This window comes from Alexandromys fortis, unplaced genomic scaffold (assembly GCF_014885135.2).
Source record: "Alexandromys fortis isolate MF-2015 unplaced genomic scaffold, M_Fortis_MF-2015_v1.1 scaffold_3, whole genome shotgun sequence".
Lineage (NCBI taxonomy): Eukaryota > Metazoa > Chordata > Mammalia > Rodentia > Cricetidae > Alexandromys > Alexandromys fortis.
Genome location: NW_026067909.1, coordinates 3,625,872 through 3,643,099, shown reverse-complemented (window position 1 = coordinate 3,643,099; position 17,228 = coordinate 3,625,872). Strand labels below are relative to the sequence as shown.

At 45.1% G+C, this 17,228-nt stretch overlaps 1 protein-coding gene and 1 long non-coding RNA gene across 3 annotated transcripts in view; one reads left to right on the top strand and one right to left on the bottom strand.

Moving 5' to 3' along the window:
- The window catches only part of Dock1 (dedicator of cytokinesis 1), a 512,909-nt gene that overhangs the window by 205,991 nt on the left and 289,690 nt on the right, over window positions 1-17,228 (bottom strand). The window lies entirely within an intron of this gene.
- Window positions 426-16,042, top strand: LOC126498254 (uncharacterized). The gene is made up of 3 exons (XR_007590804.1): window positions 426-550; window positions 13,113-13,177; window positions 15,845-16,042. It is a non-coding gene; the product is annotated as an uncharacterized lncRNA (long non-coding RNA).

The window sequence follows — 17,228 nt, the reverse complement described above, 5'->3', positions numbered from 1 at the left end:
TAAGCTAAACGCTAATTTTAATGGGGCTAATTGATTTTTAACATTCTAAACAATGAGCACACACAATTTACCACTTAATTTGCTTTTGTATACATTTCGAAGCTACTTTCTTCCCAAATATCTTTGAAAGATGCTAATGTGTGTGGTCCTGAATTTTACAGATCATTAAATTATATAATCAAACATTTTCATAAACGCAGAGGTTCTTAGCTGTGACCGATGTACCTCAGAATGTTGAAAAAGGGAGAAACTGAGGGAGACACATGGGAACGGGGAGCTTGAGCTGTCCATCCTTTTCATGAACCTCCATTCTATCTTTGTTTCTGTTGCTGTGGCAAACACCTTGACGATAATCAACACAGAGAGGAAAAGATTTACTTAGCATACAATTCCAAGTCGGAGTCTATCATTTCAGGGCCGCTAAGGCGGGATCTCGAGCAGCTTGTCCCATTACATCCACTGCCAAGAGCAGACAGGGCATAAATGCATTTCTGCTCATTTGTTTACTCAACCCTCCTCCTCTTACACTACTGAGACCCTCCAGCTTAAGGTAAGGTGCTGCCAACAATGGGCTGGGTCTTTCCATATCAATTAACAATCAAGACAATCCACCACAGGCATGCCCACATATCAGTCTAATCTAACCAATTCTACATTAAGGTTCTCTTCCAGGCAATCCTAGATTGTCTCAAGTTGAAAGCTAAAACTAACCTTCACAGCTTACAAAATTATTTTGAAAGCAGAAGGATTGTATTACATGTGGTAGTGACCACCTGTAATCCCAGCACCCCAAAGGTGAAGACAGAGGGACAATGAGTTGGAGGTCAGTCTGGGATATATGTGAGACCTTGTTCCAAAGACAGACTAGGGCTTGGGGGAAGAAGGAAACAGGGGAAGAGGAAGAATCAAGGATGAAATATTCGTGTGTGTGTGTGGGGGGGAATCTAGCAACCATAACACTAATCTCTAAAGGAAACAAAACATTTGTTTATGATGTGAAGCTGACAACTTGACATCAATTGAAGCAACTTCTAAAAACCCAGATATAATAAATTGACACTTAAGGAAATATTTCAATCTCACAAAGCAGGTGAGCCACACAGTTCTGCAGCTCCTTCAGGCTGACCCTTACTAACCCTTATTATTTAGTACTAGTGATGGTTGCAGGGTGATCTTCAGAGATGTGGAAAGAGCAAAGGATGAGTTGGTGGGTTACTTATACAATTACCTGCTATGCCTGTGTTCATGCAGGGGTGCACATGTAGGTGTAGTGGTTGGTGCATGCGTGTACATAGTTCAAACTCAATCTTAGATATCATTCTTCAGGTACCCTCCAACTTGCTTAATGAGATGGGGTCTTTTAACAGCATGAAGCTCGCCAAGTCGGCTATGCTGGCTCGCAGGGAGCCTTGAGGAGTACTCTAGTTCCACCTCCCCAGTGCTGTACTACAGTTGTGTGCAGCCATACCTGGCTTTAAAAACAAAACAACAGAGCTGGAGGGATGGCTCAGCTGTTAAAGGCTAGGCTCACAACCAAAAATATAAAAACAAAGAAACAGCCACAAAAAGAAAAGGGGAGGGGGCGGTTCTGGAGACAGAGGTCAGGTCCCTATGCCTATAAAGCAGCACTTCACAGACTCACCTATCCCCAACTCCGAACCCCTCTTTTCTTTATTAATCACCCAGTCATGGGGACTTCATCACATGAGCACACACAGCCCTACAGTTTTCAGAAAATAGAGACGTGTGAGAATTGAATTCGACCTGGAACCAGTTCTAGAGAGCACGCAGGCATGTGAACTTTGAAATGATTTTGTCACAGCAAACCACAGAGGGTCACTGTCATGAGGCGAGGCCTTTGGTAAATGGCAGGCAGCACCAGAGGGCTGGGCGGCTGACGAGACAACAAGCTATCGAGTCACGATTTTTGTCATTTCAAGATTATCCCGCCCATCGCCAACCACACACATAAAAGATTCCCTGCAGTCCAGTCTGTAGCTTTAGATTATTCCATGTTGAATGCAAATTCTGTTTCTAAAGTCAGTGACATAAAGGAAATTGACAGATAGTTTTTAGGTAAAAGAATCTTTTCAATTTTGCACTTCATACTACAAAGTAAGTCAAGTTATGGTTACATTTTCATAAATGAGAGCTTCATTCAAACGTATCATTTATTAGATTTATTAATATCATCATCATCATCATTATTATTACTGCATGTGTGCACATGATGTGTATGCAGAGTGCACAGCATCCGTGTGGCGGTCAGAAGGCCACCTTGAGTAGTCAATTGTCACCTTCTATCTTTACCTGGGTCACGGGGATCAAATTCGAGTTGCCAGGCTAGATCAACAAACATGTTACCTACCCATCAAGCATTCTTCCTGTCTCCTCCATTCAAATACTGTAGTAGGGAATTCTCTTAATCTTTGAGAGCCAGTGTGGCCCATAATTTCTCTACCTCATGAAGATATTTCCCATGAGCTGATATTTTCCCAAATCAATGCCATCAAATACACGAGGAGACTTTATTCCTCAACATGAAAGAGACCGTGTGAGTCTGCTTAGACAGCCAGCATGTTAGCATCTCACATCCAGAGGATTCGTTGGCCTTTATTTCCACATGGGTCTCAGAACAGATAAGAAACTGTTGAATGAACTCAAGCCTTAATAACTGGGAATACGTTAAAAACCCTTCCTTTGCTGTGTGAGGTTTTAAGTGGAAGAAGAGGAATTCCCAGGTGCTCGGAGTTTGGTAGCACGTGGCAGTGTCCTGTCTTCCCTGTCAACACACACAGTAGGCTTTTTGTCACATTGGTTTCCGGCACTGTAGCAATGTTTCAGTCTGCGAGAACCAGAATCCATGCACGAAACCGCTAATGAAATAAAACCCTGTGTGAAACAACTTAAAGCACTTATGCTGTGCAGTTTCAAAGAACAATGGGCAGAAGCCAATTAGAGAGCTGATTTTCATTTACTAAACTGGACTTCAAGGACGGCGATGGAAGAAGGAGGTGTTGGCAGGTGGCTCCTCGGCACCGAAGGTGGCTGGACCTGCTGTGATGCCTTGACACGCCTGACTTTGGAAAGCTCCCATTCTTTGCTAGCTATGGCCCTCCCCTCTTCCTCGTCTTCTCTGCTGGGATGCTGATTCAGTGAAGACTGGGAGCAGGCTGTAGGTTATAGACCTCACCACCGGTACTTTGAATATGGGGACATTGTGTACAAGGAGCTTCTATTTTCATCCTGCACAGCCTACACGTGAAGAAAGAGGGGGATAGGATGGCAGGTGTGCACTTGTCTTCAGAGGAGAGCCAATCAGCCATGATCTGAAAGATGCCTGGCTCCACACTCTGCCGCTCCCAAAGACATTGAGATAGAAAAGCATTGGACACAGACAGCTCCCAGGAGCCCACAGTGCTACTGCAGGCCATTGCCCGTTCTTAACAGGCAAAGGCGTTTCCTCCTTGAAAAGGCTGCTCATGCTGCCCAACTGTAGCCATTTCCAGGAGAGCTTGTTCATCTGGCAACTCAGGCCTTCCGTGAACACTTCTGTCTGAAGATGGCTGGGAACACAGGGCTCTGAGAGCAGTCCCTTGCAGCAGTGAGAAAAACCGCTTAAGAAAGGTTGCAGAAGCCATAGCTGCTGACGCCTTCTTTACCATACAACCCAATGTGAGTGTGCAGCATACAATTGGAACCTGGACAGAAGGGACAGGAGGGAATGGATAGAACTCAAACGCAGTGACAGAGCACAAGTTTGTAGTTACTTACTGACACCCTTAAGGGCTTGAAGTCACTGTTTCCAAACAGGATGAATAAAAACACTAGCTATGTAAGTAGGCATTTAAGGCTTTTTTTTTTAATGATTTCTAAATGCCATTTCCTCTTTAGCTTTTAAACATACAGTGTAAATTTAATTTTTCGCTGTCACCCATCCACTCTTTCAAGCAGACAGAAAGCGCCACTTTCAAAATGCCTTTGACCCAACAAACACTGCTAGTGGGAGTCAATCTTCTAGGACTAAACCTGAATAAAGAACTGTGTGTCAGAGAAGGGGCTCGGGACTCATTCAGCACTACTGATTCCTGGCAGTAAAATTCTAACTATCTCATAATTATATTTTTATAAAAGTTAGAATAAAGAACATGCTTTTGGCTGATAGAACTTATCACTTAGAATGTATGTTTGGAAGATAAAGCGATAGTACAGAAACAAGCTGCCACCATGGGACCTCAGGTATCCACCTCAATTGAGGAGAGGCACAGGGGCAGAAATCCCAGAACTGACGGGAAATGTGTGAAGAATGCATTCTGAACAGGTCGAGATTTGCACAAAGGAAGCAGAACAAAGAAAAATCGAGACTCATGAGAGGAACGAGAGTTAGCTCAGCAGTAAAGAGCATTTGTGGTTCTTGCAAAAATGTAGTCTGGTGGCTTGCACCTACAGGAAGTGGCTCATGGCCACTTGTAACTCCAGCTCATGGGATCTGTCGCCCTCTTCTGGCTTGCAAGGATACCTGCACTCACACTCACAGACCTATTCGGACATACACACATAGAGACATAATTAAAAACAAAGTAAATCTTTAAGTAAAGGAGAGGGGAAAGGCGACAAACAGGAGTCCAGGAGATGATGACGGATGCCATCTAAAGACAATGAGATGCTTCACGCCTGCAACTCTAGCACTTGGAGGGAAGTGAAGGCAAGAGGATCAGGAGCTCAAGATCATCCTTAGCTACATACGAAGCTGGAAGCACAGCCAGGATATGTCATACTCTGTATCAACATACACAGCAGAGACGAGGGTACAGCAAGAGCAAGTATCCAGAGAGATAAAAGAAAGAAAGATTTGGGATAATAAATAGGGTTCACAGAGTGAAAGGAAAGTCACAGGGGTGCAAGGTATTCCCCTAAACAGTGATCAGCAGCTGCATTCCTGTCTGATAGTGTTGGGTTAACATTGGGGTATCACTCAACCTGAGCACCCACTTATCTGTGTGATACTCAGGGTGATTTTTTTTCTTTACAATTTTTGGTTTCTGCTTTAAGGTTTCTGATATAGGTCTTCCTGGATGGTCTGATATTTGCTATGTAGCCAAGGCAGGTCTTGAACTTACTGCAATCCTCCTGGCTCAGCTTCCCAAGTGCGAAGAGTATCAGCATGCTCCATTGTTAGAGAGAAAACAGGAGACAGGCAGTCATGCTACGTACCAGGAAACTTTGAGAAGTCTCAAAAAGGAATAATCAACTGTGGTCAAACAGATTCCAAGTGAACATGGTGGGGGAAGGAAATACTTTAAACCCATCAGTAGGAAGCCAGAGAATGACTTAGACAAGAATAGGCAGAGAAGAGAAGAAGGCAGAACACCAAACCCTATGGATCAGTGCCCCTTGAACCGGCTGCTTGTGTTTATAGGAGTGTCTGCTTCCGCGTAACAATCTTGTTTGCTTTTTCTATCTTTGCATTTCGTCAAAATCTTCTTAACTAGGGTATAAGAGTGGAGAGATGCCAATGACACTGCCACCCTTGGTTGACAGTGATTACTTCTATTTACTGATGCTGTCAATGACAAACATGTCCTTCTGTCTGGCCATCATTGAGAAGAAGAAATACCAAAAACCATGGGAGTATGAGACCGCTGAACAAGGCTATGAGGAACAGTTAGTGACTGTGGGAAGAAGGGGCCTCTGGTAGCGAGAAGGATTAAGGCGTGAACAACAGAGAACAATTGGCTATGAGGAGGCACAAAAGGTGAACAGGACAGATACAGTGTCGGAGGGGAAGGTAAAGCATAGGTATTGCATTCTAGAGCACGGAGAGTAACTCGAAAAGGATGGGCGGGGCAGGGAGGGATGCAGCAGAGTGTGTGAGCACAGAGAGAGAACACATGAAAACGGGAGGGAACGCAGCCTAGGCCTGGAGAGAACTGGAGGATGCAGACAGATGCACCTCTAAGGCAGGGATGGTGGAGGGGGGCCACAGAAACAGGTATGCTTTTGAGGTGTCAGAGAAGGACATGGGACACCTTGAACAGCTTAAGATCAAAATCCAGGAAGGGTCCCATGCAAAGCAGCACATCCAATGCGCTAGGACGTGAAAAGTAATAGGGACAAAACACAGCCCTGCGGCAGCCTGAAGACCAGGCTTCAATGCTCTGAAGTCACACGGTAGAAGAGGAGAACTGACTCCTGAAAGTTGTCCTTTGATGACCAAAAAATAACAAACAGTCATAGTGTAATTAAAACCAAGGCATCACAGTCGTGTTCTGACAGCCTCTGTCCCCTGCAATGCGACCTAGGCGAGCCCAACCACTGAGGACCTTGTGCAAACTTCTGAGCCTCTGGCGCTCTGCCCTTCACTTGCAGCAGGGTGAAGAAGCTGGGATGTTGGCCCGAGATATCAATGTCTGTTGGAGCTGGCAGACTTTCCACTGCCTGGAATAGTGTGGTTGCCTCAAAAAGAAAGCAGAACCAGTTTCCCATTCAGGCCAGTATTTTTCTAAATTAGCACTTTGGCGTGCGGCTTCCAAACGGCTAGAAAAGTCCTCAGAAAAGTCAATCCCCTTGAGAACTGTGAGGAAAGCACGTCTGGTACAACCCTGTATCGGGAGCAGCTGGCCCAGTGGCATTGTAATGGCTCTACTAGAGACATGTGACATTTGTCCCATGCGGGAGGAGTGCTTGTCGGGTTCAGTCTCCAGTTGATGTAAAGGAAAGGTTGTCCACCCAGAAGCCTTAGCACATCGCTATCTAGGAAGCTCCAGGCCTCTCTCTCAGCACCAGAGGGCCCCTGTGAAGACCTCCCTTTGCAGCCTTCCTCCCCGAAGCTGGCAAAGGTTATAGAGACATGCAGGAATCTCTCCATCCAGTGAGTTCTGAGCAAGTACATTGAGGCTGTGTTCAAGGGTGTGTCTATGTCTCTTGTACTGAATTATCACTTCTGCATGAGGCTGGTAGGCAAGCTCACCTATGGCTGTGCCCTCCCTGGGGCATTTGAGCGTTTTTGGAAGGCATGATACCTTCCAACAGGACTCTTAGAGCTCACAGGTGACTCGGTTTTGCTTTCCCCGTGGTCCCTGATGAAGCCAAGAGACAGCAGACAGCATAGCTTTTAGAAAATAATTTCAATTCATAAATTCCACAGCCAGCCCCCCTCCCTCCACCATGGAGTATCAAGGATTCTATCATTCCAAATCCCAGAGAATAAACTCAGATGTTGAAGCTAAGATGTACTTACTGGGGGAGTAACAACCCTATCAGTTCATTTTAGACAGAAACAGTGGCCACATGATTTGGTCCCAGAGACACACTCCTATACTCAGGGCCAATCAACAAGGCCTTTGGGCTGAAGGGACAGTGACAAAGAAGACAGGGGGTAGCCTGACTCTTAATGGGCATGTGGATGCTTCTTGCTATTGTCTTCTAGGTTTATTGTTCAGTTGTCTCGCTATAGTGAAGGTGGGCTATCACCATTCTGAACATTTCTATCTACCATCCCGGGTGCAAGTATGGACCTTCCTCTTCTCCTTTTTGCCTTCATTAAATTACCAGGGAATTAACGTTTGGGGAAGCATGTGCTAGGTCTTTAAGTGGGATTCGAGGACAAAGGAGTGGCCATCCTTCAAAAAGCATTATCTAAGCCATCTTATCTGTGTCAGAGACCGAAAGCAAATTAGACAGACTTCTGTGTTCAGTCTCACTTATCTGGACCTGCTCACAGAAACTCAGGATAAGCAGGGGCTAGAGGCCAGCTATGGATCTGGCTCTAATTTACCAAGGCCATATGCACTGGGGTCTCCGCAGGAACTAGAGGCTATAGCGCTTACGGTCACAGCACACAGTTCCACACTCTGAAGTAGAGTCTGTGTAGACAACAGGCAGGGATGAACATGGCTGTGTTTCCCCCTGAATCTATAGAAATGCCCAGTCAGGCACCACAGGGTAGGGGAAGAAAGAGAAGAGCCCCGGCAGGGGTGTTCCCCGGAGCTTCACAAGCAGGCCTCGTAGGTTCCATATGGTACAGCAACCTGCCTACGCTCATGGGGCTGGGGTGGTGTATCAAGAAGGCTTGACTGTGAGTCAGGGGAAGGAGTCGCGGAAGAGGGAAATGTCGGGGAGCCCTATAGATTTGGTGCAGTGGTCAGTGTGCCCAGGTAGATTTGAATATGGGGGTAGGAAGAGATGGCAGAGCAGGCATGATGGATAATCTCAGTTGTCAATGTGTAAACCTGGGGGTTAGGGAGTTGCTTCCATCAAGAACAGATCTGTGGGGAAATTTCTGATTGTCGATGAATGTAGAAGGGCCCAGAGCACTGTGTGCAGCACCATCCCTAGGCAGATGAGCTTGGGCTATATAAGGAAGGCAGTTGAGCACGGGGCTGGGAGCGAGCTCATGAACAGTGCCCGGTGCCCCTACCCCCAGGTTTTCTGGTTCAGTTCCTGCCCTGCAGTCTCTCAGTGATAAACCATTTCCCGGAAGCATAAGATTTCCCCTAAGTTGCTTTTGACCATGGTGTGCATCACAGCAACAGAACAGTAAAGTAAAATCACATGCATGCAGTCTGGGGTGAGGAGGAGCGGGGCTCCAGAATAGACCCTACATTCCCACTGATGTGGTGCCAGCACACGGAAACTTCATGCTTACAGTGAAAGACACAGCACCATAAAACGATGAATTTGGACAAGCAAAGGCTGGGGTCTGAAAGGGAATCAGGGTGGCCAAGAAATCTAAGAACTGATATTCCTGCACAGAGCAGCTCCCCCGCCCCCAGCCTAAGAAAGGCTGATGCTTGGGAAAGTCTTGGGAAAGCCTTGACCTTGAGGTGAGGCTAGGCCGGCAGCCTCACCCTGGAATCACTGAGAACTGGCAGATGGAAGGCTTCACCAACATGGCTCCCACAGCAAGCACCAGAAGCACCTAGATGTCTGGCCATGAAGAAATGCTACCTCTGCTGTGACCCATACCACACTGGCTCAGGAGGGTGAATAATCTCTAGCTGTATTATTAACAAGCACAGACTGCTGATGCTGACCCACAGTAAAATGTCCATCACTGAAAAGCTTAGGGAACTCAGCTCACAGAAAGGGGAAAACCTACAAAACAACATGCTCCAACCACGTACATAGGTATACTAGAAGCAAAAGAAAGTCAGGGTGGGTAGTGAACCCCAAACCTGGAGAGGCACCAAAGCAGAAAGAGGGAGCGGAGAACCTCAGGAATCCAGAAGAGCCACATAGGACTGTCAATACTTTTCAGGCCATTAATACATACTATGTGTATTTTTCTTGCGTGTGTGGTCTTATTTTGACTTACAAATAAAAAAAAAACTAGCAAACAGTGAAGATGAACATGAATGATCAGTTGGAATAAGGTTCAAATCTCCACACATGGAAAGCTTGTGCCCCTACATGCCGAGCGTAGCCAAAGGAGCACCATTTCCCTAAGCATGTTCCTCAGAACACTGACCATGATGGGTGTGCCAGCCAGCCTTCCATCACTATGACAACACCCCTGAGAGAGCTAGATGTGGTGGCACACACCTATAATCCTGACACTTGGGAGACGGAGGCAGGAGGATCCTATCCAGAGCTGGATGCCAGTCTGGGACACAGGCAGAAAAAACAGGTACAGGAGGACAGCTGTCAAGCTGTCAACACTCTGCTGACACCCGAAAGGATAAAGGAGGGGTAGGATCAGGGGGCAGAAAGGATTTGATGTTTTATATCCATTTACTACGGTATTCTTACTCATTAAAAAGTGTGTATTACTGATCGATATTTTAATTAGGGGGGGAATTTTCTTTTCATGTGAAAAGAAGTGAATATAAGAAGCTGGGAAGCATCATTGCATGAGGCAGGAAGTCAGTAAACAAGCAAGAGAGACACTGCCCATCCTCTGTGGTGAAGAAAGGAAAACAGGATGGGATGAAATGTTGACCAAACACGCCAACTTTCTAAGCACCTCTAAGTCCTTGAGGAAAAAGCCTCTATCATGGAAAGGCATAAGTCTGAATTTGGTAAATTCATCCTTCATTGGAGAAAAGTCTGAAGAAGTATTTAGGAGATTCCTAAAGGAGACAACTGCTTTTGAATTGATAAGCTCTGAGGAACGACAGAGGCTCAACCCTTGTAGGTGACTGGAAAGCTGAGGAGCTGCTGAGGGAAAGGAGGTGAGGCCTGGAGTGGGAAGCATGGTCCTCCAGAGTAGCCAGCTGCAGCTGGGATCAAAGGCTGCTGATGTCAAGGGAGACATGCTTTCAAAACCCGTAGGTGTTCTACCACCAGACTGTATGTTCACCCAAGCACATACAAACTAACGTGTAAAAATCGAAGGCAACTGCATGGCGGTTTGGTATTGGTTTGCTTCTAAATATTTCCTTTCTTTTTTCTTTTCTTTTTTTGGTTTGAGAGAGACGTGACTCTTGAAATATTTTAACATTCTTTACATTACTGAATTCTATCTCACAGACAGCTCTAAGAAATCCATGAGACAGAATGAAGAGTTTCACTTCCCTGAGAAAATTACTCTCAGATTCTTTGGAAAACATACACACACACACACACACACAATGTGCACAAACAACAAACTTGTATAAGCACTTACAATAGCTAGCTTTAAAAGCCAAGTGAGATAAAGCTGAACCACAATTACAAATACAGGCTTTGAGTAGCGTGAAAATACAGATGCCTTGATGTGTACAATGTGGTCACATCTTGATCCCCCCACCACAAAGATAGCATAAACTGACATAAATTCCCTACATGCAGCATCCTAACACCATGCTTAGTCATATAGTGCAGAGTACAGAGATACTTCCTTGGGGAGTAAGGGACTTTCTGAAAACTGGGCTTGTTACAAGAAAAGACAGCCATATGTTTATACTTTGGGCAATGTCCAAAATTCAAAAATTCAGGTCTAGCTTCTACGGAATTGCGTATGAGTTTCCCAACGTCGAAATGGCTAGCCTACCATAGCTGGCGGATAGGTGCAGACTCCACCAGGAACATTCCTTTTACGCAGAAAGAAAACAGGGTTAGACAAAGGGCACTTAACTTTTATTTACAGACTCTAATAGCAGAAGTGACACTGGACGGAAGAGGAGCCCCTGTGTCAGGACACAGACCATGCGGTACAGACAGGAATAGGCTTCCCATACAGTGAGGGGAAGACGGTGTGAGGAAAAATGAGAGTCTGCATGCATTCAGTGGACCTCAGGAAGTATTCCAGGGAGGGTGCAGGCACCCATCTGGGGACAGATGGACAGCGGGAGGGCCTACCCCACTGCTTTTCCTTTTTTTTCCCCAAATGAGCCCATTCCTGTCATTGTGTTTTTAAAAGAAAATTACGGTATCAGGATTTTTCTTATTTGACCAATTATCTAATCTATAATTTCTACTATAGAAAAATCAATGCCTTCAAAATTCAATACTATTAAAGGCTGCTAAATGTCAGAGACAAATTTGACAAGAATTAAAAGCCCAAAGACTGTCTATTTTCTCTCAGCGGTATCTAGAGCTCAGAGTTAGAAACTTAAGTCTAATCCCCAAATTATCAAACTTGGTGATACTGTCAGTTAGAGAAAAAAACAAGGTGCCTGGCAGGACTACCAAGGCCAGTTAAATGCCCGGAGAGGAGAATTCCCTCCAGATGCCCGAGGGTTTGATACCCCAAACCCTAGAACTTTCTTTTGGGAAGTACTTAGGGGAGTGTTATACAGAGACAAAAGACACAAACGCCATCCACCTACCAAGACACCCTTGGCTTCCCCGCCCTTTCCACAGTCCAGGCCTCCCCAGGCCACCCTTAAAGGGCAGAGAACTGGCCGCTGGCATGTTGTTAGAGGTCTGCCCTTCCAGCTAATGCCTGCAAATCAGCAATACTGTAACTCACACTCACCGCGAAGAGGGTACATGTCCAGTGCAGTGTCCTAGAGAAAAATAAGCCAATGAAAAGGCTGGCGTGGCGGGTCAGCAGGTAAAAGCACTTAACCTGACTATCTGAGATCAGTCCTCTCAGCACCCACCTAATGGAAGGTAAGAAAAGGTCCAAAAACTGTCCTCTGGCCCCCACCCACATGCTGTGGCACCTGCATGCCCCTCTTCCATAAATTTAAAAAAATCAAATGATGGATTAAAAGAAAATAAGGCAAAAATCAAATGGATGATATAACATTCTTAAGTCATTAGGTCACTTGTCACATATTCAGAGACGAGTATCCCAAGCTTTAATTGTATTTTAAAGAAATTAGTAATACCTAGAGAGGGAATTTGCACTAGGCAGGAAATTTCAGGAGGCTGTATGATCTTGGGAGGTGAGGAGAGGAAGAGAGAGAAAGGATGAGATGGGGGAAGAATGAACATTCAGAGTCATCCTACTCAAACTTCTACCAGTCAAGGCATCAGCCAATAGGGGACAACTAAGGACTCGATGTGGCCTCAGGACCATGGTCATGGCCGATGGCAACCAAGAAGCAGTTTAGATGCAGAGGAAAGGCCAGACAGGAGAACTGAAAATCCATAAATCAGAAGCTACAGGAGAAAGAAACTTCCCTGGCCAGCTCCCTACAGAGAGACAAGCCTTGGTTCTCTGGGAATTACCTCCTGACATTCAGAGGGAGAACCCCCTTATGACTCCACTGTCATCAAACTGCAACCAGAACTACATTTTTAAGAGAAAGTCTCAGTCATCAGTCCCTTTACAGCCCCTTAATGCCGCATGTCACACGCTAGCCTCTCCAAGACTTGAGTGGGAGTCATTTGCAGAGCCAAGCAGGGGCCATTCTTTCCAAGCTGAGCACAGGGGCCACCTTTCATGGCACAAATGACGCCTATGGCTGGTGCTGATGGCAGCTGAATGAGGTCTTTATAGGAGTTTCCATAGGTAATGGCACAATAACCACCAAATTTAAGACTACATAAAAATTTTCATTCTCTCAGCAAGGAGACCAAGAAACTGAGAGAAGAAACCTTTTCCTTTTTTTTCCCCTGATTGAAAAAAAAAAAAAAAACAAGACAGAGAGACTGGCAGTGAATCATAATGGTGCAGAGTGTCAATAGAGAGAGGTTTATAACCAATTCTAGTGACACAACTGTGTTCGGGGTTTCCCTAGGCAACGCTTAGCATCCTCGGAGGATCAGAAGGACAAGAACTGCAGGCTGTGGCAGGTCTGTCAAGGTGAGTGAAAACTAAAGAAAGGGTCACAGAGGCTCTTCACTGAATTTGCAAGTTCAAGGGGTCTACACATCTAGGTGGGGTGCTACTGGAAGTTAGTGTGCACACACTTGGGAATCGCCCCCCAAATCCCTGGGAGGCTTGTGCTCTTCACATAAATTCAACCGCATCTTTGTGGGAAATGCTTATTTTTACAGCTTCATGATGCCAATCACTTTTGTATTTTTATTCCTTATCTACTTTTCCAATCCATCATTTAAAAATTGGAGAGGCAAGGGAAAAATTGATGATGCTCCCACTCTTGTAGCACCCATCTCCTGGATGGTACCATGACACCATGGCTCAGCATTTTGATTCTGATAATAGAAGACAGATGGACCTTAACCCTCATGCGTACGTCCTGGAATCACCAGGCAAGGACAGGTACATATTCTGCTCTCGGTTTACATGCTCTTAGATTCTTCCACCCAGCCCCAGCCCTCGGTTCAGTCTTCATTCTTGAAAGAGACTGTCCATTGTACAATGCCCCCAGACTTTGCTCTCTGTGCTCCAACATGCCCCCTCCCTCCCCGCACACTTGGATTTTCACTCAAGAACCCCAAAGGCAAGCTCAGTCTCTAGCCTATACAAGTTAAGCCTTCAGAGTCATCCTTGGAAATCTCTGTGCAAGGACCACGAAACCTGCTCTTAAAGGGACCACTCACTGTCTGAAAGAGGAAAAATACCAAAGAATAGTCCTGGGAATCCAAACAGATTTTAGATGAGATAAACGGCAAGCGCTTGGGTTAGACACACTTGGGAAAATGCAGCGTAGGGAGGTAAGTCCTCACAGCCAGGTAAGCAGGAAGCCTTCACCTGAGACAGTCTGTGTTGGCAACCCCTCAGTACGTCAGTGCTCTACAGAGAGTGGGCTGACTTTAATGTATGGTGAAGTTGAATAGAATTAACGGTAGCAACACAGAAATACTGCCATATATATTAAGTTTATTTCATATCCCTAGGGGACACTACAAAGCACTAACAGATGACAGAGTGTGGAAAAATTCCAAAGTGGGGTGGAAACACTCCAAGTTGCCTGGGGAAGTCACAGAGCACCATGTCACATTGGGGGCATGTTTTGAAATATATTGGTTGGGCAGACATCTCAGTGGGTAAAAGCACTTGGTGAACAACTGGAAGGATCTGAGTGTGAAGCTCCAGAACCCACATAAAGTCAGGCACTGCAACCTACAGTTATAATTCCAATCCTTGATGGGGAAGAGGAAAGATGGAGACAGGAGGAGCCACAGAGTGGGCTGCAACCCTAGTGTACATAACAAAAACAACACAACAACAACAGCAACAACAAACAAGGCAGAAGGTTAGGACTGACACCCAATGCTATTCTATGGTCTCTACGTTCCAGTTGTGGCAAAGGAATACCTACATTTATAAATGAACACACACACACACTCACGTGCATGCACACAAACTAATACAAGGTCCGGGGATTGCAGCCTCCTGGAAAAACACTCATGTCTGTACTATTAAACATAACATTAAAAAGCACATTTGATTGATTATTGATCCTACTCTCGTGAAGAATAGGAAGCTTGTGCTTAATAATTTTTCATATGGTTACAAGAAACAATTATAGAAACTTAACTATTTATCTCTATTGTTTAGAAACGATCAACACAAAAAAATCCATATATCATATCCATCATGATAATAGCTCCCATATTAAAAGCCTACAGCCAAGACAGTACATTTGACTGTGTGAAACATTTCAACAAATCAGCCAGAGAAAAGCCAATATTAACAGTATTGTCTAGTGTTCTGGTGGAGTAAACACCCTCAGCACACACAGATCTCCTTAAAGGGATGGCTGTACTTCGTCTCTAAGAGGCATACCATTTACCAAGCAGAAAAGCACAACTCTGCTGGTTCTCACTGAAAAAGATTTCAGAGGCTGGACAAATAGCCCAGTAGTTAGGAGTGCCTACTGCTCTTTCAGAAGACCAGGGTTCAGATCCCAGCACCCACAGCAGGCAGCTCTAAGGGATCTGATGGCCTCTTTTGGCCCCCCGAGAGTACCTGCAGGGACATGTCATAAAGACTTGCAGAAGTGCTCCCTCCCTTCCTCCCTCTCTCTCTCCCTCCCTCCCTCCCTCCCTTCCTCTTTCCTTCCCTCTCTCTCCCTCTCTCAGGCACACACAAAATAAATATTTCAAAAAAATCCCCCCTTTTGTAGTTGTTACTTTGTTTTGTTTTACCAAAAAACCTGAGTTTTGAGGTACGAAAATTACCCAAATACTAACAGATGAACATCTCCATGAACACACACACACACACACACATCTGACATCAGAAACAATCCTTGACAGAATACACTGTTTTACTACCCAAATACCCAATGAATTGGATTTAGCCTAGAATGCAATGCAATGAGAAGCGAACGAGGGAAAATGCCAAATCCTTTAAATCTTTCTTAAAATTGGGGCCCCATACAGGTATCAGAAATGGATCAAACAACTCATGCTACAAATTGGGCTGGGAGCTCAAAAAGTGTGTGTCTATGCACTAAGTCTGGCCTCTTTTTCTGGTTCTGCAGACATTTTATAAAAGATTCTCTTCTCTCCCCTCACCCCCGTGCATGCCTACATGCACACCCTGCACAAATCTTTTCAGGTGCTCCATGGAGGTCAGAAGTGGATGCTGGATCCCTTGGAGCTGGAGTTACTGATGGCTGTAAATTGCCCAGTGTGAGTGCTGGGAACCTATCCTGGGCCTTCTGCAAGAGCAGCAAGCACTCTTAATCAACGAGCCCTCACACCAGCCCCATAAAGAAAGTTTTATTGGAATTCAAACACTACTCACCTTTTTTTAAAAAAAAAAATATTTTCTTTCTTTCTTTTATTCTTTTGAGACAATCTCTCTGTATATCCCTGGCTTTCTTGAAGCTCACTATGTAAACCAGGCTCACTTGGAACTCAGAGATTTACCTATCTCCTGAGTTCTGGGATTAAAGGCATATGCCACCATGTTTTGTTTTTAAAATGTGTTTTCTATAACTGTTCTGCTTCGTCAGCAGAGACAGGTTTTCATAACAGAGATGCGATGGCCCAGAAAGTCTTAGGATATTCTAATTAATGTTTAAGGAAAAGTTTGCGACACCTTTTACAAAGGATTCTTTTGAGCACTCCTTAGGGAATGCTCATACTCATCTCAAAATATATGAGAAATGACCAAGTCTTTAATATGTGCAAGAATGCCAGATGGTCTCTTTCCCTGGGGGAAAATCACAGGATTTTCCAGTCTTCTGAAAGGGCCACAGGTTCATTAGGGCCCATCCATGTTCATCTGGCAGACCAGGACAGCAAACATGACCATGCCTGGCTACAAAGTGAATGGCTTTATCCGATATTTCTATAGATGATTCTGAGTCCTTTCTGCTCCCTGGGAAGAGTTTCTATGTAAGATTCTTGACTTTTTCCTTGTGCACTGACACACCTGAGCTTGCTCTCCAGCTAGCACCTGGTGCTGGTAACCTTTAACCTAGCTTCATAAAGAAGGCGGACTAACGGGCTGGCCTCAGGGATTACCAAAGAACAGAGTGGCATATATAGGAATAGCATAAGGAAGACTGGGGGATAAGGAAGGTGTCGCTCTTATTCCCCCAGACAAGGTCCAGACATTGCTAACAACGAATGAGAGGAGGAGCGACGCCTCACAAACTGGCCTATACGTCTGAGAATGGAACCTTCGACTTCCAAACTTGCAAATTTATCCAAAAGACATCACTAAGTCTACTAGGTACCATGTATTAACAATCTCCAACTTTGCAAAACACTGGAAAGCGGTGCAGACAAGGAATCTTCCTAGTGCTAAGCAACCTGTTCTTCAGTTTTCAGGCCCCATTAACAGTGCCTGGCCCAGCAGACTGCTGGGGAACAAGGCTCTCTCTCTCTCTCTCTCTCTCTCTCTCTCTCTCTCTCTCTGCATGCCTGGAGGAGAAAGAGTACTTCCTCTAGGAGACATATGTTCTACCAGGTATAGCCAGTCTTTCCACACT